General features: G+C 30.8%; 1 protein-coding gene, 1 long non-coding RNA gene and 2 other non-coding genes across 7 annotated transcripts in view; 2 read left to right on the forward strand and 2 right to left on the reverse strand.

Annotated features, from left to right (window-relative positions):
* Nucleotides 1–2,958: 2,958 nt before the first annotated feature.
* LOC125878094 (U6 spliceosomal RNA) lies at nucleotides 2,959–3,061 on the reverse strand. The gene has a single exon (XR_007447710.1). It is a non-coding gene; the product is annotated as a U6 spliceosomal RNA (small nuclear RNA).
* A 901-nt stretch (nucleotides 3,062–3,962) lies between these two features.
* On the forward strand, nucleotides 3,963–4,034 carry TRNAG-UCC (transfer RNA glycine (anticodon UCC)). The gene has a single exon. It is a non-coding gene; the product is annotated as a tRNA-Gly (tRNA).
* Nucleotides 4,035–4,431: 397 nt separating this feature from the next.
* LOC125875546 (uncharacterized) lies at nucleotides 4,432–7,703 on the reverse strand. 4 transcript variants are annotated; one of them, XR_007447434.1, is made up of 6 exons: nucleotides 7,528–7,703; nucleotides 6,395–6,459; nucleotides 6,027–6,303; nucleotides 5,831–5,949; nucleotides 5,572–5,650; nucleotides 4,432–4,866 (listed from the first exon to the last, which is right to left on the reverse strand). It is a non-coding gene; the product is annotated as an uncharacterized LOC125875546 (long non-coding RNA). The 4 variants fall into 4 exon arrangements; XR_007447436.1 differs by lacking the exon at nucleotides 4,432–4,866 and having other exon boundaries at nucleotides 5,411–5,650; nucleotides 6,200–6,303; XR_007447433.1 differs by lacking the exon at nucleotides 4,432–4,866 and having other exon boundaries at nucleotides 5,411–5,650.
* Nucleotides 7,704–8,047: 344 nt separating this feature from the next.
* LOC125875543 (norbelladine synthase-like) overlaps nucleotides 8,048–14,986 on the forward strand; it is a 51,335-nt gene continuing 44,396 nt past the window's right edge. The window contains exon 1 of the mRNA XM_049556529.1: nucleotides 8,048–8,053. The gene's annotated coding sequence lies outside the window, so the exon portion shown is untranslated. The remainder of the gene's footprint in view (nucleotides 8,054–14,986) is intronic.

Consider the following 14,986-nt stretch of genomic DNA (forward strand, 5'->3'; position numbering starts at 1 on the left):
TGCAGGTTTAATTCAAAGCTAATCAGAATTTTTAATAATTAAGAAAGAAAATGATTGAATTATAGAATTAAGTTTAGCAATGTCCTTAAACTACCAAGTACTAAGAGCAGTGGCAGGTGTGTTTCACTATGTCCTGTCATAAGTTATTGAAAAAGAACATTTGTAAACAATGAAAAATTATGCTTTGTGCTTAGAAATGTTTGGTACATTATCTTCGGCTATTCAAATTCTTTAATTCTTGTTATAAGGTTTTCCGTGTACATATCATTTACAAAGTCTCTCATGCAAAATCTAATCAAAGGCTTTCAGACAGTTTTATATGTTGCAAATACGTTTTTAGTTGTAGTATGGAAAAGTACTAGACAGTAATTCTAACATTAAAGTAGATATTATACACTTCTTAGTCACCCTTGTACCTAGGGGCAGAGCTAGTAAGAGAGTGGGAAGGGTCTCTCCCCCTCATAGGAAAATTATAGGTTACCGTTTGACTTGTCTACTAAATTAAGTTTTGTTAACATGAAAGTAAACACCGGTTGGGTTTATCATGAGATGTACTTGTGTATTGGAACTGTATCTTGTGTTCTTTTTCTTTGCTCTTTCTTGAGCCAAAGGTCTATCGAAAACAAGTAGGGGTAAGGTATGCATACATTCTACCCTCCACAGACCTTACTCTGTGGGATTACATTGGGTGTGTTGTTCTATTTTCTTTGTTCTGGGGCGGCTGCCATTTCTTAATTTTTTTTAGTTTGGGTGCACATGACAGACTCCTAGACTAGCAAGTTTCTAAGGAGTGCACATGACATCTTAGATGAATCTCACGTTGAAATGGTAGAGGAAAGTGAAGAGCGGTATCTGACATAGAATTTGATGATGGTGTAACCAGAAGACAAATATGTAAAGTTTGTTGGGCTAAAGCGGACAATATATGTCATAAGTTTGGTTAGTGAGCCATGTGACTCAATATTATTGAATACTATTTGCCAAAATTTATACTACAAGTTAAAATGATCAGTATGTGACTCATCTATCTACAAGTTGTGAGGCCTAAAAGTTAAGAAGAAGAGACTCGAAAGACATCAAATATTGTGGTCCAACACCATGGTCAGAAACTAATAATCCAACATTATTTATGTAGGGCAACCAGCCAAATTCTACCAAGTGATATAAAAAATGAGTAATGTCATTTTCACAAATCAGACTATTCCAATGCTAGAGTAAAAGGTGGCATTTGCATTGATCACTAAACCTTTGTTGAAAACACAAGGTCGGAAATTGAACTCTATCAGATCGGTATCTCAATAATAGAATCACTAATATTTAGTTGAAACTTGAGGATCGAAATTGAACTTTATGAGGTTGGTAGTTCAATAGTAAAATAACTAGTATCTAGTTTAAGCTTGAGAGCCATAATTGAACTTTACGAGATAGAAGAGAAGGACAAAAATTGAACTTTACAAAGAGGAGGATGGTATCTAAATAATAGAATACCATAATATCTAGTGGAAACTTTAGAATGGGAATTAAACTTCACGAGGTTTTTGACATATTTTTATCATTTTAGCTTAGAATTAAGTGCTTATAAGTACTTCAACACTTTAAAAGTGCTTTAAAATTGTTTTGGCTTAAAATTAAGTATTTAAAATAAATCAATTCAAACAGGCTCTAAATTACTCTTTATAACAAAAATTCATTTATTATGTCAAATAAATTAAAACAAATAAACTAATAATTATAACAATCATCCCCTACCAAACCTGTCTTAAAAAACAACTTTATGAGTCAATTAGAAAAAAGAGTAGTTTGATACGTAAAATATTCCATATTAATAGAATTCGAAGAAGGATCGCACCCTATAACATATTTATGGGTCAAATTATATGACATTATAATATAATATAAATTGGATTCATGTATTAGCTAGACCTTGAAAATGACAATCCAATTAAGGAGACAAATAATCTCCATTATTATACTTATTACTCAATGAAACAATGATACGTTGTACTTTGAAAACTAAACATGATGTTTACATTTAATCATTTTTTTAAGACTTCTAAAAATATCGAAATATTCACGAATTTATTAAATTAAATTAATAGAGAAAGTGTATAGGTGTAAGACCAAACTTCTTTTGTGGTCAATAATAAATTTTGGTGAGATATTTAGATCAGATGTGATCATTTTTATTGATAAATGTATTATGAGCTTAAGTTTAGTATTAACAGCCCATTATTTATATTATATTAATTAATGTTTTCTTTGACTATTACTTTGGAGGTTTTTTAAATGAACGGTGCAGGTTTAATTCAAAGCTAATCAGAATTTTAATAATTAAGAAAGAAAATGATTGAATTATAGAATTAAGTTTGGCAATCTTCTTAAACTACTATCAATTATTATGGAACTAAACCAAGTTAGTGTTCTATTTTATTATAGAAATCTGTTCATTTTTGGTGAATAGAGATACTCGATATTTATATTAATGAGAGGTGACAAATACCCTAAAGATTGGTCAAGTTGTACTCAAATTTACCAAAATACCATGATTATATAATTTTTTAAAAATAAAAATAATAGCTCCTTTGAAGTCGACAAGCTAGTATACCAAGAATATAGAGTAGTACGAAATTTCACTAAGATAACACTTATTTTGAGACGAGACAGTGCTTTCTTGTGTTCAAATGTTGGTAAATATTATCTTCACAACACTCATGCACCCATTTTCAGAAAGCAATTAACGAAACAATTGCTAAGCCAAAACAAGTGTGGTTTGCTTTAGTGGTTGAGCAGCTTCATCATCAATCGATAGGTTGAGAATTCGGGTCACGTGGAAGAGTAAGTGAAATACTACTGATCGGGTGGAGTGGGAAAAAAATAAAATCTTCCATGCCAAAGATTGCACACCGAAAAAGTTAGCTCAACACGATCTCTAAAAAGATAAGGGGATTTGTTTGAGAAAAAAATTTGGACCATTTCTCGATTTGTGTGTGTCATCCTTGCGCAGGGGCCATGCTAATCTTCTCTGTATCGTTCCAATTTTATCGGATGTCCCCGAAGGGACAACCATACATGCTAAGGTTTAGATATATTAAGAGAAAAAAGCTTTTCTATGTAGCCGGTGAGGGAGATATAGCTTGTTTGTTGGGTGGGCTTGGGCCTGGACTCCTTTTATTCCATCTGAATCGAAGCCCATTTGTTTGTACCTGGACTTTAACTGTAATGGGCCGGCTACGGGGAGGATTTAGGGGGTGCTAGGGTGTTTACTCGAATTTATTCGACAATTTTTTTTACCATATATAAGGTAAAAAAAATCACTTTTTTGTATATATTTAGAGAGATTTTGAATTTCTTAAACACAAGAATTCACCTTGAGGTTTTAAATTCAAGCTCCACGTACTATATTTTTATTTTTCAAACTTTATTAGTGAAAATTTTGGATCCGCCATTGAGCAATAAGCCATTGATTGGATAAACTTCTTCTCATAAGTATTTATTGGGAATATTTCGATCTCCTTCCACAAGAGATATGCTTCTATTTGTTTATTTGCTGCTTTTTTTTTTTTTTTTTGAAAAAGAGAAAAAAATAAGTTGCTTTATATTTTGTGCTTTGACACTAGATGAAATATGATGTACAAATGTGTCACTTAGTGGTCAATGAAATGAATTGAGAATCATAAGATTTTAGGTTTAAACTCCAACGAAAACAACAACATTATTAGATGACTAATTTTCATTTGTTCAACCCTTGATGAATAGAGTTACCCGATACTGATGTTGGAGGAAGATAACTAATGTCCTGAACATATACTTCTTTTTCTTTTTTTGGTAAATTTTGGTGTTTTAGACACAAACATATACAATGTGAATGTTGACATTTTCATATTTAATGATAAAATATGTTCCATATTGCCAAAGTCCTACTAATAAACTAGGAAGTAAAAAAGTATATGTTATACAACAAGGCGTTTGTAGTCCAACGGTTAGGATAATTGCCTTCCAAGCAATAGACCCGGGTTCGACTCCGGGCAGACGCAAGTCTTTTTTTTTATTCGAGGTCAAGGCTGATATTTTTAGGGTCATGTCTGACCTTGATCCAAAAAGAGATTGGTTGGGATGGAGAGTTTGGATCCTTGAGAATCTGCATACTCTACGAGTGAACATTTCTAGGAGAAACTCCATGACCTTCTATCGAATTGAGAGGAGTCTAAAGAAGAAATTCTCGATTTAGCTGATTATGTTGCCCGATTAGTAGAACAAATATATATATATATATATATATCATACACATTTGTCCTAGGTTGTTTAATGCAAAAATGAAGAGTCCAAGGTACATTCATTTCCTCTTTGCCTAAATTCATGTAAAGCAAGAAAAAAAAAACATAAATAGAAGTCCCATAGCTTTTAATTTTCAACACAAAATACACAAAAATCTTCTTTTGAAAAATTTAACACTTTCTTCAGTTCATAAATTAATATATATTTGACATGTAAATTGTCATATAATTAGCAAGAAAAAGAAAATGAAACGTTTCATTTGACCTTAATCCTCCAAGGCCAAAAACAGCACTCATGAATACACGTACCAAATGCTCATACGGGAAAGTTGACTCTTAGGATCTGGAACTTGGGGCATTTTTCTTTCCTAGCTAATTAGATGACACTTATTTAGAGACGGAGGGAGTACTTTCTTGTGTTCAAATGTTGGTAATTATTATCTTCAATCGTCCAAGCCAATACGAGTGTGGTTTGCTTTAGCGATTGAGCACCTCTAACTATCAACCGATAAGTTGAGGGTTTGAATCATGTTGAAGTTTAAGTAAGAACACAATTGATCGGGTGAAGTGGGAAAAAGAACATCTTCCAACCCTGCGATTGCACACCAAAAAAATTAGCTCAACACGATCTTTAAAAAGAATATAGGTCTAGCTAATTTCTATTGTTCAACGTTGAGGGAGAGTTTGATTCTTTTGTTAACTTAACCTACTATTCTTTTTATTTTTCTTAATATACATATACTGACTTTGATATAAAGTTATCGAGTTTGACCAAACTCGTAGATTCTATTGGGCATCTGCTTATATTTGAATATGGTCATTAAAGAGAATATAGGTCTAGCAAGATCACAAATGGCACTCATGTACAAAAATGCAACCATTACTAGGTATCACCCAAATATGTAACTTTTTGAACCTTTTACATATGTTGAAAGGCCATTGTTGGGTCTGTGCAACATTTCCACGATATTGTTATGATGAATTAATGGGACTTGGCCCGAAAGTAATATTTTTGCCTTCTATCATTATAAAGTTCAGGTGTTATCGTCACCTTAGCAATTCGTGCGAGGATTGGTCATTAGGGATCTCTATAAAATCCTTTTTATGACCAAAAGAAAAAGAGCAGGAAAAAGACGTTACCAAAATCGAACAAATGACCATCGCATTACAAATATCATGTTCAAAGTTAAGGTTAACAAAAAAATTATAAGAGTTCCAACAATTTTAGTTCAAGCAATGCAAGTTGATTCAATCTACCACCACCACCACAACAACAACAATAACATAGCACTCCCACCTTTAATCAGAGGTCTCGGCTGGGTTCAAGCCCGGGGTATAGAGAAAATTCTCTTGGTAGCATCACCCCCGAATGAGCCCTGCAATAAGCGATCCGAATTTAGTCAGGGCTCCAATACAATATCTGGACACCGGGTGGGAATGGGGTCTCTGGAAGGTAGAGTACAACAAAACTTATCCCTACCTTACAAAGGTAGAAAGACTGTTCCCGAAAGACCCCAGTTCAATCCATAATAGGGATTAACGGGTTGAATACTAACCTTGTCATATGTGAATCAACGCATGATGAAATATATCCCTTTACTTCAGCATTTGATCATCCCAAGCTAGCCCTGCTAAAAACTGGATGTAAATGTTGCACTCAAAATTCATGTGTCAACTGAAAAAAGAAAATTGCAGTAAAGAGGATGCTATGCTATGTAAATAAACCAACAGTTGAATAAACAAAATATAAACCTCATCAGATAAATGGTTCCTAAGGCAACATATCCATCGATGTTACGTTGTTGTGTTGCTCAATGTTCACGCCACGTTAGAACTAACTACTCTCCAGTTATCCATGGGGTCTCATGAGTTGTGAGTTGTTGTCTCGTTATATGATCTTAGAAGATAATCAACTCATGAGCTACCTTTGTAGTCGAATTAGATCCGTGATATCATTTTCTTAACAATACCAAGGATTTGTATAGAAGCCTCCAACAAGCTAGCTATTCTAGGGGTGACATTTAGCTGACTGATGGAAAATTGGCAAGACACATCAATGTTTACGCTATTCTTGACAACACAAGGTCAGATAATATGTTAATCCATAAAGCCAGTATAACCTCATTGCCTTTCTTCATATCATTAATATGAAATGCTCGACATGCCTATACTTCACCTTGTGATTCTGCAATATACAAGCAAGAACTACTTGGTTACCAATAATGTTAGGACCAGGAGAAGATCAATAACTATGCATCAGTCTCAAACAAGTCAATCGAGGTCCCAAAGTGAGATTATATCATAACGATAAACACATCAAGAAAATTTCATCTTGCAATATATATCTTGCTAAGCTAAGTGAGTGTACTTATTCAAGTGCAACTAGCAAAGAGGCAACCAAAGTTATGTACTGAAGGATGACATTAGAATTGGCTAACATTATTCAGACATATAACAAATATTCCAATTGAAAACATTTTTGATTCCTTAAATTTTGTGGAGAGAAATCATTGCTACTTCTCCATCTTCAGTAAAAAGTCATAGTTGCTAAATCTTCAACAACAACAATTGAACTTCAGTACCAAACAAATTGAGGTCGGCTATACAAATGATTGCGTAACTTTATATATCATGTCAAAATACTATTCCTTCCATCAAGTTGCTATGCTAAATTCACTAAGTCCTCACAAAAATGTACTCCTATATATCTAACATGTTCTCCAATAGATAGGTAGTGAATAAACAACTTTACTATCATAAGTTATCGTAACAACATTTAGCTACTGTTCGTTCTCTTCTCAATTATTTTCAGCATGACTTCTTCAGTAATAGTAACGTATTTCCTTTTCATACTTGATTTTGATAGTATGTTTTACTTAAGCCGAGGATCTAACCAAAATAGTATCTCTACTTTCATAAGGTAAGGGTAAGGTTGCGTACACATTTGATGATGATAAAGAAAACTATACCACAGCATCAACAATGTTTCGATCCTATCCTACATAAATTAGGATCGACTATATGAATTAGGTTGCTTTGTTTAAGTTAATCTTAGTCCAACATTATATAAAAGCAAAAATAAGAAGTTGATATATTTTCTACTATATCATACAAATCTCTTACGAGACTAATTAAAGACTTCAATAAAATTAATTACCAAACCTAATGTTAACATTCTAATAACATGACTAAAACTCAATCCATCAAGACAAGTAGACAACTAACAAAAATGGAAAAAATTTAATCAAAATACCTGCTGAGCAAATTAGGGATTCCTCCATTCATTCATCACTCAAGCACGCCCCGACATGATTCGTGTGTTCGGTACTGGATGCGTGAACAATATATCTCAGGGCCCAACATATGAACTTGACTCTGACACCATGTTAAATAAACTAGTCCAATTCAACAAAGAACAAGCTCAAGAAAAGGATTACCCCAAAACATATAAAGAGACCCATTAATCAACCACCTATGTGGGATTCCTAGAAGCAAAATAAATCAAAAATATTTAATAACAAAATCAAGAAATAGATCAATGAAGTTAATAGTACATGATGAAAAAACTGTTAATTAGATATCTAGAATAGTGATTGATTTCTAGATTTTTGCAAAAAATTTACCAGATTTGTACAAAAAAAAAAAGGACAGAATAGGAAGAGATGTACCTCCCAAATCTACAATTGTCCTCTAATAAGTACATGAAAAGACATGCTTAGTACAATATTTAATTACATAATTATGAGATATATTTATTTACAATAAAAAAAAAGAAGAAGAGTAAAACCCCTAAACTTCATAGTCTCATACTCTTACCTCATCTTATGATAAACTTCATCCTCTTTTCTGTCTAATAACCAAAACCACCACCAACAACAAATACATATTAGAGAATTTCATGTACAGATTCACAAGTAAATTTTGTTCGTATATATAAAAAAAGAAGTTTACTAAATATTTAACTATGAACGCAGTCACTTTTGTAGTGATAGCTTGAGATTGTCGCAGAAATCTATAAATTTCAAATTGTGAATTCGCTTCCGAAAGAAAAGAACAATGAAACAAAAACATATCTACTATCTTTAATTTTTTTGTGGGTGTGCTGAAATGTCATGTCCATCAGTCTATAGCTTAGATATACTAGTATAGCCTTTTTCTTCAAACATCTATCACAAGATAAGAAAGAAACAAACATAACTTTTAAAGAAAAATTTACAAATGTCCTTACATTTATGATGCTTCAACAAATGTCATGATATAAGTGATGGAAGTAGTAGCTATGAGTGGCAGATAACATCAAGGGAATTCAACGTTTGCTATATATAAAATTTTCAAATGAGATTTATTTGAACCCTTTCTACATCTCATGTAGGTGTGGTGGAAACGAAAAAAAGAAAGAAAGAGGAGAAACTTAAATTCTGAGAGAGCTGACAGAATGAGAAGTGAGCACACGCAAATGACAATTGTATAAATGTTTATACAATTCGACTGCGTGTGCTCACTCTCTTCTGTCAGTCTTGATTCTCTCTGTCCCTCCTCCTTCCTCTCTCTTTGCTTCACACAAACCCAAGAAAGAAATTAGTCAGATCTAAAATCAAAGACATAACTCCTTTTATAGGAAAGAATAAAAACACAAACCCTAAAACATCTTCCAACAAATCAACTATATAGAGTGACATAAGCAGTAACTTTATGAATTCGATAGAATTTAATATTTTATTGACTCGAAATTCACAAAAAATTTATATTTGGATATCTATGAATTGTGATGAATAAAATATACATCCTAAGTAGTACTAGTACTAGTAGTAACACAAAATGATAAGTGTTTGGTTATCTCTCAAAGAAAAAATCAAAACTAATGATGAAAGACGAATGTCAGAATCCGAAATTGATGTCTTAATATTTCTATAATTCAAATTTAGTACTCTCTCTGATAATTTTTAAGAGTCAGATATGAATAACTTTGACCTACACTATTTTTATATTATATTAAAAAAATATATATATTAAAATTACTCAGCTAGTGCTAAAGCCTAGAGAACATTTTTTTTGTAGTGGTTTTGTGGGGTAAATTGGTTTGGTTGTCCTTTTCTACTAATAGTACTAAGCCTTTGTGGTAGATTTCAAGAAGATAACTTAATTACGAAAATCGTAGCTTTTAAAAATTAAATATTTGAAGATAAAAATCGCAAGTATGAAAATTTTAAATTTATGTCAAAGCTTAACTTAAAGTATATGTCTGTTCAAAAGATAATTGTATTTATCTTCAAACTTTTTTGGTTGAAATGATATTTGCTTCGTCTCATTTTTAGTGGATATTACTATTTAAAAAAACCAAATATTTTTCTTTGATTGCTATTTTGTCAATCTTAAAAAAAAACCTTTAAATCCTCAATTATGTTGTTTTAAAGTATTTTTTATTTAGATTTCAAATATGTAAATTTTTATTTTAAAATATTTAAAGAATTTATATTCAAATTTATAGTTAAAATTAAGTATTTAATAGTTTGATTCTCATACACCAAACTCTTTAACATAAATTGTAATAGAGAGAGTAGAAAATTACTTATAATTTATAATTCTATTCAAATTTATAGTTAAAATTAAGTATTTAATAATTTGATTCACCACACAAGATTATTCAAATATGACCCACCAAACATACATTAGTTTTAGTTTTATACAATACATTCCAACCACAAAACTTTATTTAGATATTTCATACGTAATTATTTTATTATTGTTTTTTAAATTTCTTGATCCAAACAAAGCCTAATACATATCTATATCATTGACTTGGTATTCGTTAGTTTGATTTGACTGTTGTGGATGAATCCTGACCGTTCGATGAGAAGTGGGACCACCCACATGGAAATTGTCGTGGGGATTTGGACCACCTATAGACCTGCGTCATTCAAGGGGAGACACCACAAATATGAGTACTATATTACTTTAATACACGTATGTTTTCACCACGTGTCGCCATATCATTCGTCTATCTGCACAAGATCGTTTTTATCTCATACATCTTCAATATGATATTTTTATATAGAGTGAGTCAGAATTTCAACTTTATGAGTTTTAAACTTTAGAATGACGACTTCAAGTGTTTATAATTAAAGTTCTAAATTCAATGTATCGTATAAATTTGATAAACTTTTTAAGAATCGTATAAAAAAAAGGTGACTAACTAATATCCTAATATGAAATTGATACCAAAGAAGGGGGCATGCGTTTGCCTTTTTCTGAATTAAAAATTGTTTAAAGTGAAAATTAACAAACTTAATCCAAGGAAAGAGTGATTAGTGATTAATATAGGTTCCTTGAAACCAGGCTAGTGCAGTAATCAAGAGATTAGTGATTAGCTCCACCCTCGATTCTAGCAAAATGTTGATAAATATTACTCCTATTGGTGTAGCTGGCTACTCATAAAGGACGTGTTGGAAAATATATTATTGATGATCATATTTAACTACAATTCATAAATCATAATCCTATTTTCAAAAGGAAAGAGGAAGAATTACATGAGTTTTCTTGTTTTTCAAGAAAAGCGTGAGTTTTTTTTCTTACTTTTGAACTAGAAAGAAATCTCTATAAATACGGGCTCTTCTAATTTAGAAAGACAAATAATTTTCTATACGATATTTGTCTACCCGAGAGAATTAATTAACCTGTTAATTTGAGATTACTATAGAAGACCATAAAGTTGGAAATGAACTAGCTTCAAGATATCTGCTCACACTTTAGAGGTAATAATTTATATAGGTAGTATACTTTTGAAATGCTTACGTTGCGTGCTATTTTCCAACACAACTAGCCATTTTTACTGAGTTTTGTTGGGATGGGTCCATATGACACCATTTAATTATGGCCGAAAGTGATGTCAACTTTTGCACAATATTTGATTAAAGTTAGAAAACTACATTTAACGCAAAAAAATAATTGAAAATTGCAATAACAACAACAATGAGAAAGCAACCAAAAATGAAAAAAATAGTATATAGTTAATGAGAAATATTATACACTAGCGATGAGCTGGAAATGCTCCGGAGTAAGTTTAAGCTTCGAAAATAGTTCATATGTTCTGTGACTATGAGGAGGACTTTTTTTATCTTGCGAGAATTTTATCGATAATTTAAGTTATTGTAACAATATATTGCATGAATATATTTTTGTAAATCTCCTACACTAATTTATTCATATGAATGCATGTGTATGTATCAATGGACTATTTTTACATGATAAATTTTAGAGTCGAGTCAATATGATATAGATCATTGTATTAGACATTATTTAAAAAAATATGATTTTCTTTTAATGAAAAGTTTTTCTTACCTTAAAAAAAACTCATCGTTGCCATAAGATTATTGTCAAATAATGGCCAAACACACAAAAATTGTCTTCAAATTTGATATCATCATTCATCAATACATTGTGGAATGAGCTTTTAGATTGTGTCAAATGCCAAATCATATCAACATTGAAAAAGTCATTCATAACAAAAAAAAAAAATTTGGATATGAAAGTCTATGAAGTAAAAGGTCAAAGAAAACATAATTATGAAATATAATTAAAAGGATGATGTGGAGCCTCTCGAAAATTTGTGATTTAACTTGATGACTATAGGGGAGATATTATGAAAGACTGTGAACATCTTTGAAAAAGACTTTTCGCCAAAAAAATAACCAGAAATGGCAGAATTAGAATTTTCATGAGAAATTTAAAATATAAAAATGCATAGATAAGAAAAAAAAAAAAGTAATTCAACTTATCAATGCTTTCAAGTACATTTTTTCTTGAGTCCGGTGATAAAATAGAGTATTATAAATGGTAGGTGACCTTGTTATCACGATTTATTGACATTTAACATTTTATCGCTCTAATAAATCAAATGAAATCAATTGTAGCACCCACAAAGAGTTTTGTTATCAAATAAACATGCTTTGTTATGTTGATATATACAATTAGGCCTTTTTATAACAAACATTCTCGATACATACATATTTTTTAATAATGATCAAATTTCTCTTATTATTTAAACTTCATATGCTCATTTAAATTAAAATACATAAATTGAAACTAATAATATCGAACCAAAACTCAGAAGACAAATAAATCGATGACAACATCCACAAAGTATTGTCAATTGTAGTAGTAGCACCCACAAAAAGTATTGTTATCAAGTCCATTACAACAAAGTGAAACAAATTTTAAGTGTATTTTATTATGTTGATATATACTATTACACTGTTTTACAATAGACATTTTTTAAAATAACATTTTATAATAATAATCAAATTTCTCTTACTTAAACTTTGTGTTTAAGAAATTAAAGCACATAGATTGAAATGAATAATATTCAACCAAAGACTTAAAAGTCAAATGAACCAATGGTAACACCCACTAATCCAATAAAATGAACAAAATGTGCTTATAAATGTACTCGTACGATTCCACCATCACATTACATGGAATGAACCTTATATTGGTGAGTTGATTTTTAGCAGCCCATGAAAAGGATGTATGCTTTTGTCCATTTTTGGAAAATAAATAAATAAATAGATCATCATGAAGTAGTGGTGTTTAATTAGATATTTTCGGACTTTATTTATTTGAACTTAACGAAGATTAAAAAAAAAAGTATAATTTACATAAATCCCATAGTGTAAGAGTGAAATTACCTCCTATCCCTACTCTTTTTCTAATTACATAAATCCCATACTTTTAAGGTCATCCGGATACATAACTAATTGGGCAGATACATTATTGTTGATACATCAACTACCATCTGTTAAATTCAAACCCCATGATTGACGCTTTTCAGTTTCACATTATTATCAATTATCCACTGACAAAGCATATCAGATCCAAAATAATTGAAAATTCAAATCTCTTCTCCCTGTTCTTCGTTTAGCTAATTTTAATAGCAAAAATGAATTAATATCCAGATTAGATTTCTTTTTTCTTCAAGAAAGATGACGAGGGCGGTTATAGGCCAGATGGGAAGGCAATATTTGCAGTTCAAGGGTTGAGTGTAGCTATGGCTAATAGAGTGTCTGCATTAGTGACAATGTCACTCGACACTGTGAAAACAAGATTACAAGTATTAGATGATGATTGTTGTAGTAGTAGTTCATTTAGTAGCCGATAATTTCATAAAATACATAATGAATATTTTGATTTTCCCGAGGCATTCAGGAATCTGGGAATAACGAGGTTAGTTATGAATGATACAAAAATGAAGGAATCGTCGTTGGTGAAAATATTTCATTCATCAACTTAATTTCAGCCATTGCGGCAAAATTGAATATTGATGCATTAAGAAAAAAATTGATATTTGATACATAGTATAAGTTAATTCTTCTCCATTGCTTATAAGGAATGATATGGGAGTAAGGTTGTACGTCGAGGTAAAGAAACATGAGGTTGGATATTTCACTTGGAAATCTGATACATTACGTTGTCTCTACATCTGGAGAAATTATGTGTGTCGAAGGTTCAGAAAAAAAAAATACTAAAACTCTTGATATGGATATGTAAGTCATGATACATTAGTAGTAAACGAAGAGTGTGTATAGTAATTTCGGGAGTTATGGTGTGATCATTATTTTGTATATGATTGTATATGATACATGTAACAAAGGGATTAACAATTGAGTTGTATCAGATACATTTATATAATGAACGTATGTATATGACTAATTTGTATAAAACGTATTAGGTTAATATTGTGTATCTGGTAGACAATATTAATAATGTATCAAGTACTTGTAGTAATCAAGAAAAATGTGGATGATACATTGACTTTTTCATCTTTATGTGTCAATGGTGTATCTGATAAATAATTTGTGACATGTTGTGTTTTAAAAAATCAAATTTGAATATATCACATTTTAATAAAGTGTTTATGTGTATATGAGACATAAGTTTCTACTATATATACATTGTTGTGACTCATATCTATTGTATCATATACATTATGTCATAACTAATGAGTTCTTTATAATGACACTTGAATCAAAAGAGTTATGAATCTGATACTTATTTTTATGACATCCAATTATATAATGTGAATGTTTTAAGTATCAGTGGTGTGTATCCAGATCACTATAATTAAAACACAAAATATAAGAATTTACATGATATAATTAAGAACAAATATATTCAAATTCAGACATTATATGAAACAATTTTTAGAGTAACACTCTAAAACTTAAGTAAGATTGTCTTAAACAAAAAAAAGAAACAAAACATCAAAGGGTGTCTATTCATTGATACGTAATCACTATTCGACATTAACCAAATCATCTTGTAGGGGTGGAGTAAAGCGACCCTTGAGCTTTGGAGGATCAACTTTATCGCTACAATAGCGTGACTTAGCCTTTTCAGTACCGTATCTCCATAATAATGCTTCATATCTTGTGTGAAGATAACCAGCTCGGAAACCATTTGATGGGATGTTGATTTCGTTAATAAGGAACTCAACAAAATCAGCTACAAAAAGTAAATCATCATGAGAAACATGTCAAGTTAATTATATGATACATAATTGTAACTCTAAAGTATCTTAATGTTTAGTTGATACATAATGATAAAAAAGAGTAACTAATGCTTAATACAAATTGATGATCTATAAAATCTGACAGATATTGATATTTGATACTAAATGCCCACTAGTTGAACATGATACAAAAATTGTCCAACACTTA

The sequence above is a fragment of the Solanum stenotomum genome, chromosome 9 (genome assembly GCF_019186545.1).
Source record: "Solanum stenotomum isolate F172 chromosome 9, ASM1918654v1, whole genome shotgun sequence".
In the NCBI taxonomy this organism is placed as follows: Eukaryota; Viridiplantae; Streptophyta; class Magnoliopsida; order Solanales; family Solanaceae; genus Solanum; species Solanum stenotomum.